Source organism: Phyllobates terribilis, unplaced genomic scaffold, assembly GCF_046119375.1.
Source record: "Phyllobates terribilis strain yellow unplaced genomic scaffold, ASM4611937v1 Scaffold_74__1_contigs__length_7073193, whole genome shotgun sequence".
In the NCBI taxonomy this organism is placed as follows: domain Eukaryota; kingdom Metazoa; phylum Chordata; class Amphibia; order Anura; family Dendrobatidae; genus Phyllobates; species Phyllobates terribilis.
Window position 1 is genome coordinate 4,461,232 of NW_027362834.1, and position 16,897 is coordinate 4,478,128.

Genomic DNA, 16,897 nt, shown 5'->3' on the forward strand with positions numbered 1-16,897 from the left:
CACCTGGACTCCCGTTAAGAAGACATGCTGTCAACCTCTAGATCCCTCACATGCCTGCACTTTTCGGCTTGCTGCTGCTGCAATCCACGCGTTTTAGATCTGCATAACTCCACCTCTTTTAGCACAGTACCCTCAACCCCCGGCTGTTCCCACCCGCCTCAACACCGTTGGAAGGAAGGAGAACCAATTAAGGCGGGGGGGGGGGTGGAACGAGCAGCTGTCTACCCTTAGCAGGAGGGTTGCTGATTAATTACCTCTCCTGCTGCTGCTGCTGCTGGCTGTCCAGCAGCAGACTGAAGGTGGCTGCTGCTGTGCGCAGGTATATAAAGGCTCAGAGCCTATTATGACACGCGCAGCCAGCGTTCCATTGCCATATTCCGTCTACTGCAGGCGGGATACCTGGATGGCTGAATGTCACTGAGAAGCTCACAGAGACCGCCATAAGCAACAGTTTAAAAGAATGCCACAGACTAATCAACCAAACTTTTTGGGTTGGTTTCTCTTTTATATTCTGCAGGCATTAAATGAAAGAAGTCAGTGTTCCAGCAGAGGGAGACAACGTTTCAGAAAAGGCATTGTAGCAAACCAAAAAAGAAATTTTAAGCGCAGCAGAGTAACCAGCTCACATACCTGTTAGCTCAGGTGAGTTTAAAAGGCTGCTGTTGATAACAAGGGCATTTGCTAAATAGATGGTGTGTGTGCAACAATATACTGAAAGGTCAATTATATTGTGCAGCTTATCTCACCACCTGTAGTTATTTAGGTGAAAGCTCCAAAATGCTTGCCTAATATGTCTGTTTATCCAAAAGGAAGTATAGAGGGAGAGCTAGATAGATAGCATTGCATTACATTACATTACATGGCAATGCAATGCACAGTTGCTGAAGTTGAACCAAAATGAGCTTGTCATCTGGCTTCTGCAACTTTTAACATGAAAAATCCAATGAGGAGAAGAAAAGCAAAGCCAAAGAGTCCATCCCAAAATCCGACAAACAAGCAAAATGAACAAAAAGCATTGAATTCAATTCTTTCTGATTTTAGAAACTGCATTAAAGAAGGGGTGCATCGGTCCTGGAGATACTGCAATACCAGGTCAATGCGTGGAGTGGACAGAGCAAGCTCTTTTTCCATCTCCCTGTTCTAAAAATCCATTTAATATATGGTCCCCAGATAGGGGACGTATCAGATATTAAACTGATAAGAACAGATACTACACTTGATCTTAGCCAAAAGGCCGAGAAGCGATAACCAGAATTGGTTTCCGACTACGGTGCCACCCAAGGATTCTGAAAAGTCCATTTGTGGAGATGGCCACCTGGACTCCCGTTAAGAAGACATGCTGTCAACCTCTAGATCCCTCACATGCCTGCACTTTTCGGCTTGCTGCTGCTGCAATCCACGCGTTTTAGATCTGCATAACTCCACCTCTTTTAGCACAGTACCCTCAACCCCCGGCTGTTCCCACCCGCCTCAACACCGTTGGAAGGGAGGAGAACCAATTAAGGCGGGGGGGGGGTGGAACGAGCAGCTGTCTACCCTTAGCAGGAGGGTTGCTGATTAATTACCTCTCCTGCTGCTGCTGCTGCTGGCTGTCCAGCAGCAGACTGAAGGTGGCTGCTGCTGTGCGCAGGTATATAAAGGCTCAGAGCCTATTATGACACGCGCAGCCAACGTTCCATTGCCACATTACGTCTACTGCAGGCGGGATACCTGGATGGCTGAATGTCACTGAGAAGCTCACAGAGACAGCCATAAGCAACAGTTTAAAAGAATGCCACAGACTAATCAACCAAACTTTTTGGGTTGGTTTCTCTTTTATAGTCTGCAGGCATTAAATGAAAGAAGTCAGTGTTCCAGCAGAGGGAGACAACGTTTCAGAAAAGGCATTGTAGCAAACCAAAAAAGAAATTTTAAGCGCAGCAGAGTAACCAGCTCACATACCTGTTAGCTCAGGTGAGTTTAAAAGGCTGCTGTTGATAACAAGGGCATTTGCTAAATAGATGGTGTGTGTGCAACAATATACTGAAAGGTCAATTATATTGTGCAGCTTATCTCACCACCTGTAGTTATTTAGGTGAAAGCTCCAAAATGCTTGCCTAATATGTCTGTTTATCCAAAAGGAAGTATAGAGGGAGAGCTAGATAGATAGCATTGCATTACATTACATTACATGGCAATGCAATGCACAGTTGCTGAAGTTGAACCAAAATGAGCTTGTCATCTGGCTTCTGCAACTTTTAACATGAAAAATCCAATGAGGAGAAGAAAAGCAAAGCCAAAGAGTCCATCCCAAAATCCGACAAACAAGCAAAATGAACAAAAAGCATTGAATTCAATTCTTTCTGATTTTAGAAACTGCATTAAAGAAGGGGTGCACCGGTCCTGGAGATACTGCAATACCAGGTCAATGCGTGGAGTGGACAGAGCAAGCTCTTTTTCCATCTCCCTGTTCTAAAAATCCATTTAATATATGGTCCCCAGATAGGGGACGTATCAGATATTAAACTGATAAGAACAGATACTACACTTGATCTTAGCCAAAAGGCCGAGAAGCGATAACCAGAATTGGTTTCCGACTACGGTGCCACCCAAGGATTCTGAAAAGTCCATTTGTGGAGATGGCCACCTGGACTCCCGTTAAGAAGACATGCTGTCAACCTCTAGATCCCTCACATGCCTGCACTTTTCGGCTTGCTGCTGCTGCAATCCACGCGTTTTAGATCTGCATAACTCCACCTCTTTTAGCACAGTACCCTCAACCCCCGGCTGTTCCCACCCGCCTCAACACCGTTGGAAGGGAGGAGAACCAATTAAGGCGGGGGGGGGGTGGAACGAGCAGCTGTCTACCCTTAGCAGGAGGGTTGCTGATTAATTACCTCTCCTGCTGCTGCTGCTGCTGGCTGTCCAGCAGCAGACTGAAGGTGGCTGCTGCTGTGCGCAGGTATATAAAGGCTCAGAGCCTATTATGACACGCGCAGCCAGCGTTCCATTGCCACATTCCGTCTACTGCAGGCGGGATACCTGGATGGCTGAATGTCACTGAGAAGCTCACAGAGACCGCCATAAGCAACAGTTTAAAAGAATGCCACAGACTAATCAACCAAACTTTTTGGGTTGGTTTCTCTTTTATAGTCTGCAGGCATTAAATGAAAGAAGTCAGTGTTCCAGCAGAGGGAGACAACGTTTCAGAAAAGGCATTGTAGCAAACCAAAAAAGAAATTTTAAGCACAGCAGAGTAACCAGCTCACATACCTGTTAGCTCAGGTGAGTTTAAAAGGCTGCTGTTGATAACAAGGGCATTTGCTAAATAGATGGTGTGTGTGCAACAATATACTGAAAGGTCAATTATATTGTGCAGCTTATCTCACCACCTGTAGTTATTTAGGTGAAAGCTCCAAAATGCTTGCCTAATATGTCTGTTTATCCAAAAGGAAGTATAGAGGGAGAGCTAGATAGATAGCATTGCATTACATTACATTACATGGCAATGCAATGCACAGTTGCTGAAGTTGAACCAAAATGAGCTTGTCATCTGGCTTCTGCAACTTTTAACATGAAAAATCCAATGAGGAGAAGAAAAGCAAAGCCAAAGAGTCCATCCCAAAATCCGACAAACAAGCAAAATGAACAAAAAGCATTGAATTCAATTCTTTCTGATTTTAGAAACTGCATTAAAGAAGGGGTGCACCGGTCCTGGAGATACTGCAATACCAGGTCAATGCGTGGAGTGGACAGAGCAAGCTCTTTTTCCATCTCCCTGTTCTAAAAATCCATTTAATATATGGTCCCCAGATAGGGGACGTATCAGATATTAAACTGATAAGAACAGATACTACACTTGATCTTAGCCAAAAGGCCGAGAAGCGATAACCAGAATTGGTTTCCGACTACGGTGCCACCCAAGGATTCTGAAAAGTCCATTTGTGGAGATGGCCACCTGGACTCCCGTTAAGAAGACATGCTGTCAACCTCTAGATCCCTCACATGCCTGCACTTTTCGGCTTGCTGCTGCTGCAATCCACGCGTTTTAGATCTGCATAACTCCACCTCTTTTAGCACAGTACCCTCAACCCCCGGCTGTTCCCACCCGCCTCAACACCGTTGGAAGGGAGGAGAACCAATTAAGGCGGGGGGGGGGGTGGAACGAGCAGCTGTCTACCCTTAGCAGGAGGGTTGCTGATTAATTACCTCTCCTGCTGCTGCTGCTGCTGGCTGTCCAGCAGCAGACTGAAGGTGGCTGCTGCTGTGCGCAGGTATATAAAGGCTCAGAGCCTATTATGACACACGCAGCCAGCGTTCCATTGCCACATTCCGTCTACTGCAGGCGGGATACCTGGATGGCTGAATGTCACTGAGAAGCTCACAGAGACCGCCATAAGCAACAGTTTAAAAGAATGCCACAGACTAATCAACCAAACTTTTTGGGTTGGTTTCTCTTTTATAGTCTGCAGGCATTAAATGAAAGAAGTCAGTGTTCCAGCAGAGGGAGACAACGTTTCAGAAAAGGCATTGTAGCAAACCAAAAAAGAAATTTTAAGCGCAGCAGAGTAACCAGCTCACATACCTGTTAGCTCAGGTGAGTTTAAAAGGCTGCTGTTGATAACAAGGGCATTTGCTAAATAGATGGTGTGTGTGCAACAATATACTGAAAGGTCAATTATATTGTGCAGCTTATCTCACCACCTGTAGTTATTTAGGTGAAAGCTCCAAAATGCTTGCCTAATATGTCTGTTTATCCAAAAGGAAGTATAGAGGGAGAGCTAGATAGATAGCATTGCATTACATTACATTACATGGCAATGCAATGCACAGTTGCTGAAGTTGAACCAAAATGAGCTTGTCATCTGGCTTCTGCAACTTTTAACATGAAAAATCCAATGAGGAGAAGAAAAGCAAAGCCAAAGAGTCCATCCCAAAATCCGACAAACAAGCAAAATGAACAAAAAGCATTGAATTCAATTCTTTCTGATTTTAGAAACTGCATTAAAGAAGGGGTGCACCGGTCCTGGAGATACTGCAATACCAGGTCAATGCGTGGAGTGGACAGAGCAAGCTCTTTTTCCATCTCCCTGTTCTAAAAATCCATTTAATATATGGTCCCCAGATAGGGGACGTATCAGATATTAAACTGATAAGAACAGATTTTTTTGATTGAATATATCTTTTATTAGCACAAAAAATAAGTTAACAGACAGTGTACAGTGCCGCAGCCCAGTACACACAGAATTCTACATCATATTTACATAGCATGAGGATACGACGCACTAACTAGACACATCACACCCCTATGCTACACAAAACACTCAATCTGAAAGAAAAAGCATGTCAATCAATACAGTACGACGAACCGTGATAAGGGATGGGGATTGGGAAAAAGGGGATGGGGAGGGGAAAATCACAGGCCCGAAGCTTTATTGAAAGACAAGACACATAAGGGGAGAGGGGGAGGAGGGGTTTAGTCCTCATCCTCGTCCTCCGGACCGTCCACGAAGGAATAGTCTCTGAGCAGGCTGTGGATCAGCCTGCGGCAGTCCTGGATGGACATCCTCTCCCTCCTCAAGATGAGCCGGTTCCTGGCGAACTGATAAGAACAGATTTTTGATTGAAGCTGCATCCAAGGCACTGAAAAATGTGACCGAAGTCACACCAAAACAGCGCACGAGGGGAGGATTCATGTGGACCCTTCCCGGAGGAGAGGGTCCCCAATAAACCATCCCCATCCCTCCGAGCCAGAAGGCCACAGCGAGGGTCAGGGATCTCCGATGCTCTCCCTAGCCGAAGCCGGAGAAGAGCCGTTTTCGTGCTCCCAGCTTCCATCTAGGCTGCCACCCTAGTGGAGCTGGAGCCTGTGTTGGTTTCTCAGCCCAAAGCTGACCGGACCTCCGACCGGGTTTATAAAAATTCCCCTTCCTAGCCCGGAGGCCAGGAATAGGGGGGGTTGCTCAGAAAGTATGATTGGCAAAGGTGCGGCGTGCTACGAAGCCAAGTCTCTCTGGGGTTCCCAGTCCCAGTAAGCTTGGACTCCCACCAGGGCGCCTACTCCTGGGGCACATTGCTCCAAAGCCCTCACACTTACCCAGCCTAGTGACTTCGATCCTGGAGGGCCATGTTTTCCATCAGATAACTCTATGAGCCACCTGGCGTACTAACAAGTGCACCAAACCAGTGTGTAATATGCATCAATTTACTAGGGCAGCCCAAGGACAAAACTGCCTTTTCAAAAGATACTACACTTGATCTTAGCCAAAAGGCCGAGAAGCGATAACCAGAATTGGTTTCCGACTACGGTGCCACCCAAGGATTCTGAAAAGTCCATTTGTGGAGATGGCCACCTGGACTCCCGTTAAGAAGACATGCTGTCAACCTCTAGATCCCTCACATGCCTGCACTTTTCGGCTTGCTGCTGCTGCAATCCACGCGTTTTAGATCTGCATAACTCCACCTCTTTTAGCACAGTACCCTCAACCCCCGGCTGTTCCCACCCGCCTCAACACCGTTGGAAGGGAGGAGAACCAATTAAGGCGGGGGGGGGGGGGTGGAACGAGCAGCTGTCTACCCTTAGCAGGAGGGTTGCTGATTAATTACCTCTCCTGCTGCTGCTGCTGCTGGCTGTCCAGCAGCAGACTGAAGGTGGCTGCTGCTGTGCGCAGGTATATAAAGGCTCAGAGCCTATTATGACACGCGCAGCCAGCGTTCCATTGCCACATTCCGTCTACTGCAGGCGGGATACCTGGATGGCTGAATGTCACTGAGAAGCTCACAGAGACCGCCATAAGCAACAGTTTAAAAGAATGCCACAGACTAATCAACCAAACTTTTTGGGTTGGTTTCTCTTTTATAGTCTGCAGGCATTAAATGAAAGAAGTCAGTGTTCCAGCAGAGGGAGACAACGTTTCAGAAAAGGCATTGTAGCAAACCAAAAAAGAAATTTTAAGCGCAGCAGAGTAACCAGCTCACATACCTGTTAGCTCAGGTGAGTTTAAAAGGCTGCTGTTGATAACAAGGGCATTTGCTAAATAGATGGTGTGTGTGCAACAATATACTGAAAGGTCAATTATATTGTGCAGCTTATCTCACCACCTGTAGTTATTTAGGTGAAAGCTCCAAAATGCTTGCCTAATATGTCTGTTTATCCAAAAGGAAGTATAGAGGGAGAGCTAGATAGATAGCATTGCATTACATTACATTACATGGCAATGCAATGCACAGTTGCTGAAGTTGAACCAAAATGAGCTTGTCATCTGGCTTCTGCAACTTTTAACATGAAAAATCCAATGAGGAGAAGAAAAGCAAAGCCAAAGAGTCCATCCCAAAATCCGACAAACAAGCAAAATGAACAAAAAGCATTGAATTCAATTCTTTCTGATTTTAGAAACTGCATTAAAGAAGGGGTGCACCGGTCCTGGAGATACTGCAATACCAGGTCAATGCGTGGAGTGGACAGAGCAAGCTCTTTTTCCATCTCCCTGTTCTAAAAATCCATTTAATATATGGTCCCCAGATAGGGGACGTATCAGATATTAAACTGATAAGAACAGATACTACACTTGATCTTAGCCAAAAGGCCGAGAAGCGATAACCAGAATTGGTTTCCGACTACGGTGCCACCCAAGGATTCTGAAAAGTCCATTTGTGGAGATGGCCACCTGGACTCCCGTTAAGAAGACATGCTGTCAACCTCTAGATCCCTCACATGCCTGCACTTTTCGGCTTGCTGCTGCTGCAATCCACGCGTTTTAGATCTGCATAACTCCACCTCTTTTAGCACAGTACCCTCAACCCCCGGCTGTTCCCACCCGCCTCAACACCGTTGGAAGGGAGGAGAACCAATTAAGGCAGGGGGGGGGTGGAACGAGCAGCTGTCTACCCTTAGCAGGAGGGTTGCTGATTAATTACCTCTCCTGCTGCTGCTGCTGCTGGCTGTCCAGCAGCAGACTGAAGGTGGCTGCTGCTGTGCGCAGGTATATAAAGGCTCAGAGCCTATTATGACACGCGCAGCCAGCGTTCCATTGCCACATTCCGTCTACTGCAGGCGGGATACCTGGATGGCTGAATGTCACTGAGAAGCTCACAGAGACCGCCATAAGCAACAGTTTAAAAGAATGCCACAGACTAATCAACCAAACTTTTTGGGTTGGTTTCTCTTTTATAGTCTGCAGGCATTAAATGAAAGAAGTCAGTGTTCCAGCAGAGGGAGACAACGTTTCAGAAAAGGCATTGTAGCAAACCAAAAAAGAAATTTTAAGCGCAGCAGAGTAACCAGCTCACATACCTGTTAGCTCAGGTGAGTTTAAAAGGCTGCTGTTGATAACAAGGGCATTTGCTAAATAGATGGTGTGTGTGCAACAATATACTGAAAGGTCAATTATATTGTGCAGCTTATCTCACCACCTGTAGTTATTTAGGTGAAAGCTCCAAAATGCTTGCCTAATATGTCTGTTTATCCAAAAGGAAGTATAGAGGGAGAGCTAGATAGATAGCATTGCATTACATTACATTACATGGCAATGCAATGCACAGTTGCTGAAGTTGAACCAAAATGAGCTTGTCATCTGGCTTCTGCAACTTTTAACATGAAAAATCCAATGAGGAGAAGAAAAGCAAAGCCAAAGAGTCCATCCCAAAATCCGACAAACAAGCAAAATGAACAAAAAGCATTGAATTCAATTCTTTCTGATTTTAGAAACTGCATTAAAGAAGGGGTGCACCGGTCCTGGAGATACTGCAATACCAGGTCAATGCGTGGAGTGGACAGAGCAAGCTCTTTTTCCATCTCCCTGTTCTAAAAATCCATTTAATATATGGTCCCCAGATAGGGGACGTATCAGATATTAAACTGATAAGAACAGATTTTTTGATTGAAGCTGCATCCAAGGCACTGAAAAATGTGACCGAAGTCACACCAAAACAGCGCACGAGGCGAGGATTCATGTGGACCCTTCCCGGAGGAGAGGGTCCCCAATAAACCATCCCCATCCCTCCGAGCCAGAAGGCCACAGCGAGGGTCAGGGATCTCCGATGCTCTCCCTAGCCGAAGCCGGAGAAGAGCCGTTTTCATGCTCCCAGCTTCCATCTAGGCTGCCACCCTAGTGGAGCTGGAGCCTGTGTTGGTTTCTCAGCCCAAAGCTGACCGGACCTCCGACCGGGTTTATAAAAATTCCCCTTCCTAGCCCGGAGGCCAGGAATAGGGGGGGTTGCTCAGAAAGTATGATTGGCAAAGGTGCGGCGTGCTACGAAGCCAAGTCTTTCTGGGGTTCCCAGTCCCAGTAAGCTTGGACTCCCACCAGGGCGCCTACTCCTGGGGCACATTGCTCCAAAGCCCTCACACTTACCCAGCCTAGTGACTTCGATCCTGGAGGGCCATGTTTTCCATCAGATAACTCTATGAGCCACCTGGCGTACTAACAAGTGCACCAAACCAGTGTGTAATATGCATCAATTTACTAGGGCAGCCCAAGGAGAAAACTGCCTTTTCAAAAGATACTACACTTGATCTTAGCCAAAAGGCCGAGAAGCGATAACCAGAATTGGTTTCCGACTACGGTGCCACCCAAGGATTCTGAAAAGTCCATTTGTGGAGATGGCCACCTGGACTCCCGTTAAGAAGACATGCTGTCAACCTCTAGATCCCTCACATGCCTGCACTTTTCGGCTTGCTGCTGCTGCAATCCACGCGTTTTAGATCTGCATAACTCCACCTCTTTTAGCACAGTACCCTCAACCCCCGGCTGTTCCCACCCGCCTCAACACCGTTGGAAGGGAGGAGAACCAATTAAGGCGGGGGGGGGGGGGGGTGGAACGAGCAGCTGTCTACCCTTAGCAGGAGGGTTGCTGATTAATTACCTCTCCTGCTGCTGCTGCTGCTGGCTGTCCAGCAGCAGACTGAAGGTTGCTGCTGCTGTGCGCAGGTATATAAAGGCTCAGAGCCTATTATGACACGCGCAGCCAGCGTTCCATTGCCACATTCCGTCTACTGCAGGCGGGATACCTGGATGGCTGAATGTCACTGAGAAGCTCACAGAGACCGCCATAAGCAACAGTTTAAAAGAATGCCACAGACTAATCAACCAAACTTTTTGGGTTGGTTTCTCTTTTATAGTCTGCAGGCATTAAATGAAAGAAGTCAGTGTTCCAGCAGAGGGAGACAACGTTTCAGAAAAGGCATTGTAGCAAACCAAAAAAGAAATTTTAAGCGCAGCAGAGTAACCAGCTCACATACCTGTTAGCTCAGGTGAGTTTAAAAGGCTGCTGTTGATAACAAGGGCATTTGCTAAATAGATGGTGTGTGTGCAACAATATACTGAAAGGTCAATTATATTGTGCAGCTAATCTCACCACCTGTAGTTATTTAGGTGAAAGCTCCAAAATGCTTGCCTAATATGTCTGTTTATCCAAAAGGAAGTATAGAGGGAGAGCTAGATAGATAGCATTGCATTACATTACATTACATGGCAATGCAATGCACAGTTGCTGAAGTTGAACCAAAATGAGCTTGTCATCTGGCTTCTGCAACTTTTAACATGAAAAATCCAATGAGGAGAAGAAAAGCAAAGCCAAAGAGTCCATCCCAAAATCCGACAAACAAGCAAAATGAACAAAAAGCATTGAATTCAATTCTTTCTGATTTTAGAAACTGCATTAAAGAAGGGGTGCACCGGTCCTGGAGATACTGCAATACCAGGTCAATGCGTGGAGTGGACAGAGCAAGCTCTTTTTCCATCTCCCTGTTCTAAAAATCCATTTAATATATGGTCCCCAGATAGGGGACGTATCAGATATTAAACTGATAAGAACAGATACTACACTTGATCTTAGCCAAAAGGCCGAGAAGCGATAACCAGAATTGGTTTCCGACTACGGTGCCACCCAAGGATTCTGAAAAGTCCATTTGTGGAGATGGCCACCTGGACTCCCGTTAAGAAGACATGCTGTCAACCTCTAGATCCCTCACATGCCTGCACTTTTCGGCTTGCTGCTGCTGCAATCCACGCGTTTTAGATCTGCATAACTCCACCTCTTTTAGCACAGTACCCTCAACCCCCGGCTGTTCCCACCCGCCTCAACACCGTTGGAAGGGAGGAGAACCAATTAAGGCGGGGGGGGGGTTGGAACGAGCAGCTGTCTACCCTTAGCAGGAGGGTTGCTGATTAATTACCTCTCCTGCTGCTGCTGCTGCTGGCTGTCCAGCAGCAGACTGAAGGTGGCTGCTGCTGTGCGCAGGTATATAAAGGCTCAGAGCCTATTATGACACGCGCAGCCAGCGTTCCATTGCCACATTCCGTCTACTGCAGGCGGGATACCTGGATGGCTGAATGTCACTGAGAAGCTCACAGAGACCGCCATAAGCAACAGTTTAAAAGAATGCCACAGACTAATCAACCAAACTTTTTGGGTTGGTTTCTCTTTTATAGTCTGCAGGCATTAAATGAAAGAAGTCAGTGTTCCAGCAGAGGGAGACAACGTTTCAGAAAAGGCATTGTAGCAAACCAAAAAAGAAATTTTAAGCGCAGCAGAGTAACCAGCTCACATACCTGTTAGCTCAGGTGAGTTTAAAAGGCTGCTGTTGATAACAAGGGCATTTGCTAAATAGATGGTGTGTGTGCAACAATATACTGAAAGGTCAATTATATTGTGCAGCTTATCTCACCACCTGTAGTTATTTAGGTGAAAGCTCCAAAATGCTTGCCTAATATGTCTGTTTATCCAAAAGGAAGTATAGAGGGAGAGCTAGATAGATAGCATTGCATTACATTACATTACATGGCAATGCAATGCACAGTTGCTGAAGTTGAACCAAAATGAGCTTGTCATCTGGCTTCTGCAACTTTTAACATGAAAAATCCAATGAGGAGAAGAAAAGCAAAGCCAAAGAGTCCATCCCAAAATCCGACAAACAAGCAAAATGAACAAAAAGCATTGAATTCAATTCTTTCTGATTTTAGAAACTGCATTAAAGAAGGGGTGCACCGGTCCTGGAGATACTGCAATACCAGGTCAATGCGTGGAGTGGACAGAGCAAGCTCTTTTTCCATCTCCCTGTTCTAAAAATCCATTTAATATATGGTCCCCAGATAGGGGACGTATCAGATATTAAACTGATAAGAACAGATACTACACTTGATCTTAGCCAAAAGGCCGAGAAGCGATAACCAGAATTGGTTTCCGACTACGGTGCCACCCAAGGATTCTGAAAAGTCCATTTGTGGAGATGGCCACCTGGACTCCCGTTAAGAAGACATGCTGTCAACCTCTAGATCCCTCACATGCCTGCACTTTTCGGCTTGCTGCTGCTGCAATCCACGCGTTTTAGATCTGCATAACTCCACCTCTTTTAGCACAGTACCCTCAACCCCCGGCTGTTCCCACCCGCCTCAACACCGTTGGAAGGGAGGAGAACCAATTAAGGCGGGGGCGGGGGGGGGTGGAACGAGCAGCTGTCTACCCTTAGCAGGAGGGTTGCTGATTAATTACCTCTCCTGCTGCTGCTGCTGCTGGCTGTCCAGCAGCAGACTGAAGGTGGCTGCTGCTGTGCGCAGGTATATAAAGGCTCAGAGCCTATTATGACATGCGCAGCCAGCGTTCCATTGCCACATTCCGTCTACTGCAGGCGGGATACCTGGATGGCTGAATGTCACTGAGAAGCTCACAGAGACCGCCATAAGCAGCAGTTTAAAAGAATGCCACAGACTAATCAACCAAACTTTTTGGGTTGGTTTCTCTTTTATAGTCTGCAGGCATTAAATGAAAGAAGTCAGTGTTCCAGCAGAGGGAGACAACGTTTCAGAAAAGGCATTGTAGCAAACCAAAAAAGAAATTTTAAGCGCAGCAGAGTAACCAGCTCACATACCTGTTAGCTCAGGTGAGTTTAAAAGGCTGCTGTTGATAACAAGGGCATTTGCTAAATAGATGGTGTGTGTGCAACAATATACTGAAAGGTCAATTATATTGTGCAGCTTATCTCACCACCTGTAGTTATTTAGGTGAAAGCTCCAAAATGCTTGCCTAATATGTCTGTTTATCCAAAAGGAAGTATAGAGGGAGAGCTAGATAGATAGCATTGCATTACATTACATTACATGGCAATGCAATGCACAGTTGCTGAAGTTGAACCAAAATGAGCTTGTCATCTGGCTTCTGCAACTTTTAACATGAAAAATCCAATGAGGAGAAGAAAAGCAAAGCAAAAGAGTCCATCCCAAAATCCGACAAACAAGCAAAATGAACAAAAAGCATTGAATTCAATTCTTTCTGATTTTAGAAACTGCATTAAAGAAGGGGTGCACCGGTCCTGGAGATACTGCAATACCAGGTCAATGCGTGGAGTGGACAGAGCAAGCTCTTTTTCCATCTCCCTGTTCTAAAAATCCATTTAATATATGGTCCCCAGATAGGGGACGTATCAGATATTAAACTGATAAGAACAGATACTACACTTGATCTTAGCCAAAAGGCCGAGAAGCGATTACCAGAATTGGTTTCCGACTACGGTGCCACCCAAGGATTCTGAAAAGTCCATTTGTGGAGATGGCCACCTGGACTCCCGTTAAGAAGACATGCTGTCAACCTCTAGATCCCTCACATGCCTGCACTTTTCGGCTTGCTGCTGCTGCAATCCACGCGTTTTAGATCTGCATAACTCCACCTCTTTTAGCACAGTACCCTCAACCCCCGGCTGTTCCCACCCGCCTCAACACCGTTGGAAGGGAGGAGAACCAATTAAGGCGGGGGGGGGGGGTGGAACGAGCAGCTGTCTACCCTTAGCAGGAGGGTTGCTGATTAATTACCTCTCCTGCTGCTGCTGCTGCTGGCTGTCCAGCAGCAGACTGAAGGTGGCTGCTGCTGTGCGCAGGTATATAAAGGCTCAGAGCCTATTATGACACGCGCAGCCAGCGTTCCATTGCCACATTCCGTCTACTGCAGGCGGGATACCTGGATGGCTGAATGTCACTGAGAAGCTCACAGAGACCGCCATAAGCAACAGTTTAAAAGAATGCCACAGACTAATCAACCAAACTTTTTGGGTTGGTTTCTCTTTTATAGTCTGCAGGCATTAAATGAAAGAAGTCAGTGTTCCAGCAGAGGGAGACAACGTTTCAGAAAAGGCATTGTAGCAAACCAAAAAAGAAATTTTAAGCGCAGCAGAGTAACCAGCTCACATACCTGTTAGCTCAGGTGAGTTTAAAAGGCTGCTGTTGATAACAAGGGCATTTGCTAAATAGATGGTGTGTGTGCAACAATATACTGAAAGGTCAATTATATTGTGCAGCTTATCTCACCACCTGTAGTTATTTAGGTGAAAGCTCCAAAATGCTTGCCTAATATGTCTGTTTATCCAAAAGGAAGTATAGAGGGAGAGCTAGATAGATAGCATTGCATTACATTACATTACATGGCAATGCAATGCACAGTTGCTGAAGTTGAACCAAAATGAGCTTGTCATCTGGCTTCTGCAACTTTTAACATGAAAAATCCAATGAGGAGAAGAAAAGCAAAGCCAAAGAGTCCATCCCAAAATCCGACAAACAAGCAAAATGAACAAAAAGCATTGAATTCAATTCTTTCTGATTTTAGAAACTGCATTAAAGAAGGGGTGCACCGGTCCTGGAGATACTGCAATACCAGGTCAATGCGTGGAGTGGACAGAGCAAGCTCTTTTTCCATCTCCCTGTTCTAAAAATCCATTTAATATATGGTCCCCAGATAGGGGACGTATCAGATATTAAACTGATAAGAACAGATTTTTTGATTGAAGCTGCATCCAAGGCACTGAAAAATGTGACCGAAGTCACACCAAAACAGCGCACGAGGCGAGGATTCATGTGGACCCTTCCCGGAGGAGAGGGTCCCCAATAAACCATCCCCATCCCTCCGAGCCAGAAGGCCACAGCGAGGGTCAGGGATCTCCGATGCTCTCCCTAGCCGAAGCCGGAGAAGAGCCGTTTTCGTGCTCCCAGCTTCCATCTAGGCTGCCACCCTAGTGGAGCTGGAGCCTGTGTTGGTTTCTCAGCCCAAAGCTGACCGGACCTCCGACCGGGTTTATAAAAATTCCCCTTCCTAGCCCGGAGGCCAGGAATAGGGGGGGGTGCTCAGAAAGTATGATTGGCAAAGGTGCGGCGTGCTACGAAGCCAAGTCTTTCTGGGGTTCCCAGTCCCAGTAAGCTTGGACTCCCACCAGGGCGCCTACTCCTGGGGCACATTGCTCCAAAGCCCTCACACTTACCCAGCCTAGTGACTTCGATCCTGGAGAGCCATGTTTTCCATCAGATAACTCTATGAGCCACCTGGCGTACTAACAAGTGCACCAAACCAGTGTGTAATATGCATCAATTTACTAGGGCAGCCCAAGGACAAAACTGCCTTTTCAAAAGATACTACACTTGATCTTAGCCAGAAGGCCGAGAAGCGATAACCAGAATTGGTTTCCGACTACGGTGCCACCCAAGGATTCTGAAAAGTCCATTTGTGGAGATGGCCACCTGGACTCCCGTTAAGAAGACATGCTGTCAACCTCTAGATCCCTCACATGCCTGCACTTTTCGGCTTGCTGCTGCTGCAATCCACGCGTTTTAGATCTGCATAACTCCACCTCTTTTAGCACAGTACCCTCAACCCCCGGCTGTTCCCACCCGCCTCAACACCGTTGGAAGGGAGGAGAACCAATTAAGGCGGGGGGGGGGGGGGGTGGAACGAGCAGCTGTCTACCCTTAGCAGGAGGGTTGCTGATTAATTACCTCTCCTGCTGCTGCTGCTGCTGGCTGTCCAGCAGCAGACTGAAGGTTGCTGCTGTTGTGCGCAGGTATATAAAGGCTCAGAGCCTATTATGACACGCGCAGCCAGCGTTCCATTGCCACATTCCGTCTACTGCAGGCGGGATACCTGGATGGCTGAATGTCACTGAGAAGCTCACAGAGACCGCCATAAGCAACAGTTTAAAAGAATGCCACAGACTAATCAACCAATCTTTTTGGGTTGGTTTCTCTTTTATAGTCTGCAGGCATTAAATGAAAGAAGTCAGTGTTCCAGCAGAGGGAGACAACGTTTCAGAAAAGGCATTGTAGCAAACCAAAAAAGAAATTTTAAGCGCAGCAGAGTAACCAGCTCACATACCTGTTAGCTCAGGTGAGTTTAAAAGGCTGCTGTTGATAACAAGGGCATTTGCTAAATAGATGGTGTGTGTGCAACAATATACTGAAAGGTCAATTATATTGTGCAGCTTATCTCACCACCTGTAGTTATTTAGGTGAAAGCTCCAAAATGCTTGCCTAATATGTCTGTTTATCCAAAAGGAAGTATAGAGGGAGAGCTAGATAGATAGCATTGCATTACATTACATTACATGGCAATGCAATGCACAGTTGCTGAAGTTGAACCAAAATGAGCTTGTCATCTGGCTTCTGCAACTTTTAACATGAAAAATCCAATGAGGAGAAGAAAAGCAAAGCCAAAGAGTCCATCCCAAAATCCGACAAACAAGCAAAATGAACAAAAAGCATTGAATTCAATTCTTTCTGATTTTAGAAACTGCATTAAAGAAGGGGTGCACCGGTCCTGGAGATACTGCAATACCAGGTCAATGCGTGGAGTGGACAGAGCAAGCTCTTTTTCCATCTCCCTGTTCTAAAAATCCATTTAATATATGGTCCCCAGATAGGGGACGTATCAGATATTAAACTGATAAGAACAGATACTACACTTGATCTTAGCCAAAAGGCCGAGAAGCGATAACCAGAATTGGTTTCCGACTACGGTGCCACCCAAGGATTCTGAAAAGTCCATTTGTGGAGATGGCCACCTGGACTCCCGTTAAGAAGACATGCTGTCAACCTCTAGATCCCTCACATGCCTGCACTTTTCGGCTTGCTGCTGCTGCAATCCACGCGTTTTAGATCTGCATAAC

The 16,897-nt window shown here is 46.3% G+C and overlaps 11 non-coding genes and 3 pseudogenes across 11 annotated transcripts; all 14 read right to left on the reverse strand.

The window, feature by feature from the left end:
* Positions 1-1,055: 1,055 nt before the first annotated feature.
* Positions 1,056-1,246, reverse strand: LOC141195736 (U2 spliceosomal RNA). Its single transcript, XR_012268314.1, has one exon. It is a non-coding gene; the product is annotated as a U2 spliceosomal RNA (small nuclear RNA).
* A 1,120-nt stretch (positions 1,247-2,366) lies between these two features.
* On the reverse strand, positions 2,367-2,557 carry LOC141195631 (U2 spliceosomal RNA). The gene has a single exon (XR_012268212.1). It is a non-coding gene; the product is annotated as a U2 spliceosomal RNA (small nuclear RNA).
* Positions 2,558-3,677: 1,120 nt separating this feature from the next.
* On the reverse strand, positions 3,678-3,868 carry LOC141195632 (U2 spliceosomal RNA). The gene has a single exon (XR_012268213.1). It is a non-coding gene; the product is annotated as a U2 spliceosomal RNA (small nuclear RNA).
* Positions 3,869-4,989: 1,121 nt separating this feature from the next.
* On the reverse strand, positions 4,990-5,183 carry LOC141196259 (U2 spliceosomal RNA). Its single transcript, XR_012268822.1, has one exon. It is a non-coding gene; the product is annotated as a U2 spliceosomal RNA (small nuclear RNA).
* Positions 5,184-6,147: 964 nt separating this feature from the next.
* On the reverse strand, positions 6,148-6,263 carry LOC141196479 (U2 spliceosomal RNA; annotated as a pseudogene).
* A 1,123-nt stretch (positions 6,264-7,386) lies between these two features.
* Positions 7,387-7,577, reverse strand: LOC141195633 (U2 spliceosomal RNA). The gene has a single exon (XR_012268214.1). It is a non-coding gene; the product is annotated as a U2 spliceosomal RNA (small nuclear RNA).
* A 1,120-nt stretch (positions 7,578-8,697) lies between these two features.
* Positions 8,698-8,879, reverse strand: LOC141196222 (U2 spliceosomal RNA). Its single transcript, XR_012268786.1, has one exon. It is a non-coding gene; the product is annotated as a U2 spliceosomal RNA (small nuclear RNA).
* A 524-nt stretch (positions 8,880-9,403) lies between these two features.
* Positions 9,404-9,519, reverse strand: LOC141196459 (U2 spliceosomal RNA; annotated as a pseudogene).
* Positions 9,520-10,644: 1,125 nt separating this feature from the next.
* On the reverse strand, positions 10,645-10,835 carry LOC141195634 (U2 spliceosomal RNA). The gene has a single exon (XR_012268215.1). It is a non-coding gene; the product is annotated as a U2 spliceosomal RNA (small nuclear RNA).
* Positions 10,836-11,956: 1,121 nt separating this feature from the next.
* LOC141195635 (U2 spliceosomal RNA) lies at positions 11,957-12,147 on the reverse strand. Its single transcript, XR_012268216.1, has one exon. It is a non-coding gene; the product is annotated as a U2 spliceosomal RNA (small nuclear RNA).
* Positions 12,148-13,272: 1,125 nt separating this feature from the next.
* On the reverse strand, positions 13,273-13,463 carry LOC141195636 (U2 spliceosomal RNA). Its single transcript, XR_012268217.1, has one exon. It is a non-coding gene; the product is annotated as a U2 spliceosomal RNA (small nuclear RNA).
* A 1,122-nt stretch (positions 13,464-14,585) lies between these two features.
* LOC141196223 (U2 spliceosomal RNA) lies at positions 14,586-14,767 on the reverse strand. The gene has a single exon (XR_012268787.1). It is a non-coding gene; the product is annotated as a U2 spliceosomal RNA (small nuclear RNA).
* A 524-nt stretch (positions 14,768-15,291) lies between these two features.
* LOC141196494 (U2 spliceosomal RNA) lies at positions 15,292-15,407 on the reverse strand (annotated as a pseudogene).
* Positions 15,408-16,532: 1,125 nt separating this feature from the next.
* Positions 16,533-16,723, reverse strand: LOC141195637 (U2 spliceosomal RNA). The gene has a single exon (XR_012268218.1). It is a non-coding gene; the product is annotated as a U2 spliceosomal RNA (small nuclear RNA).
* Between the last annotated feature and the right edge of the window lie 174 nt (positions 16,724-16,897).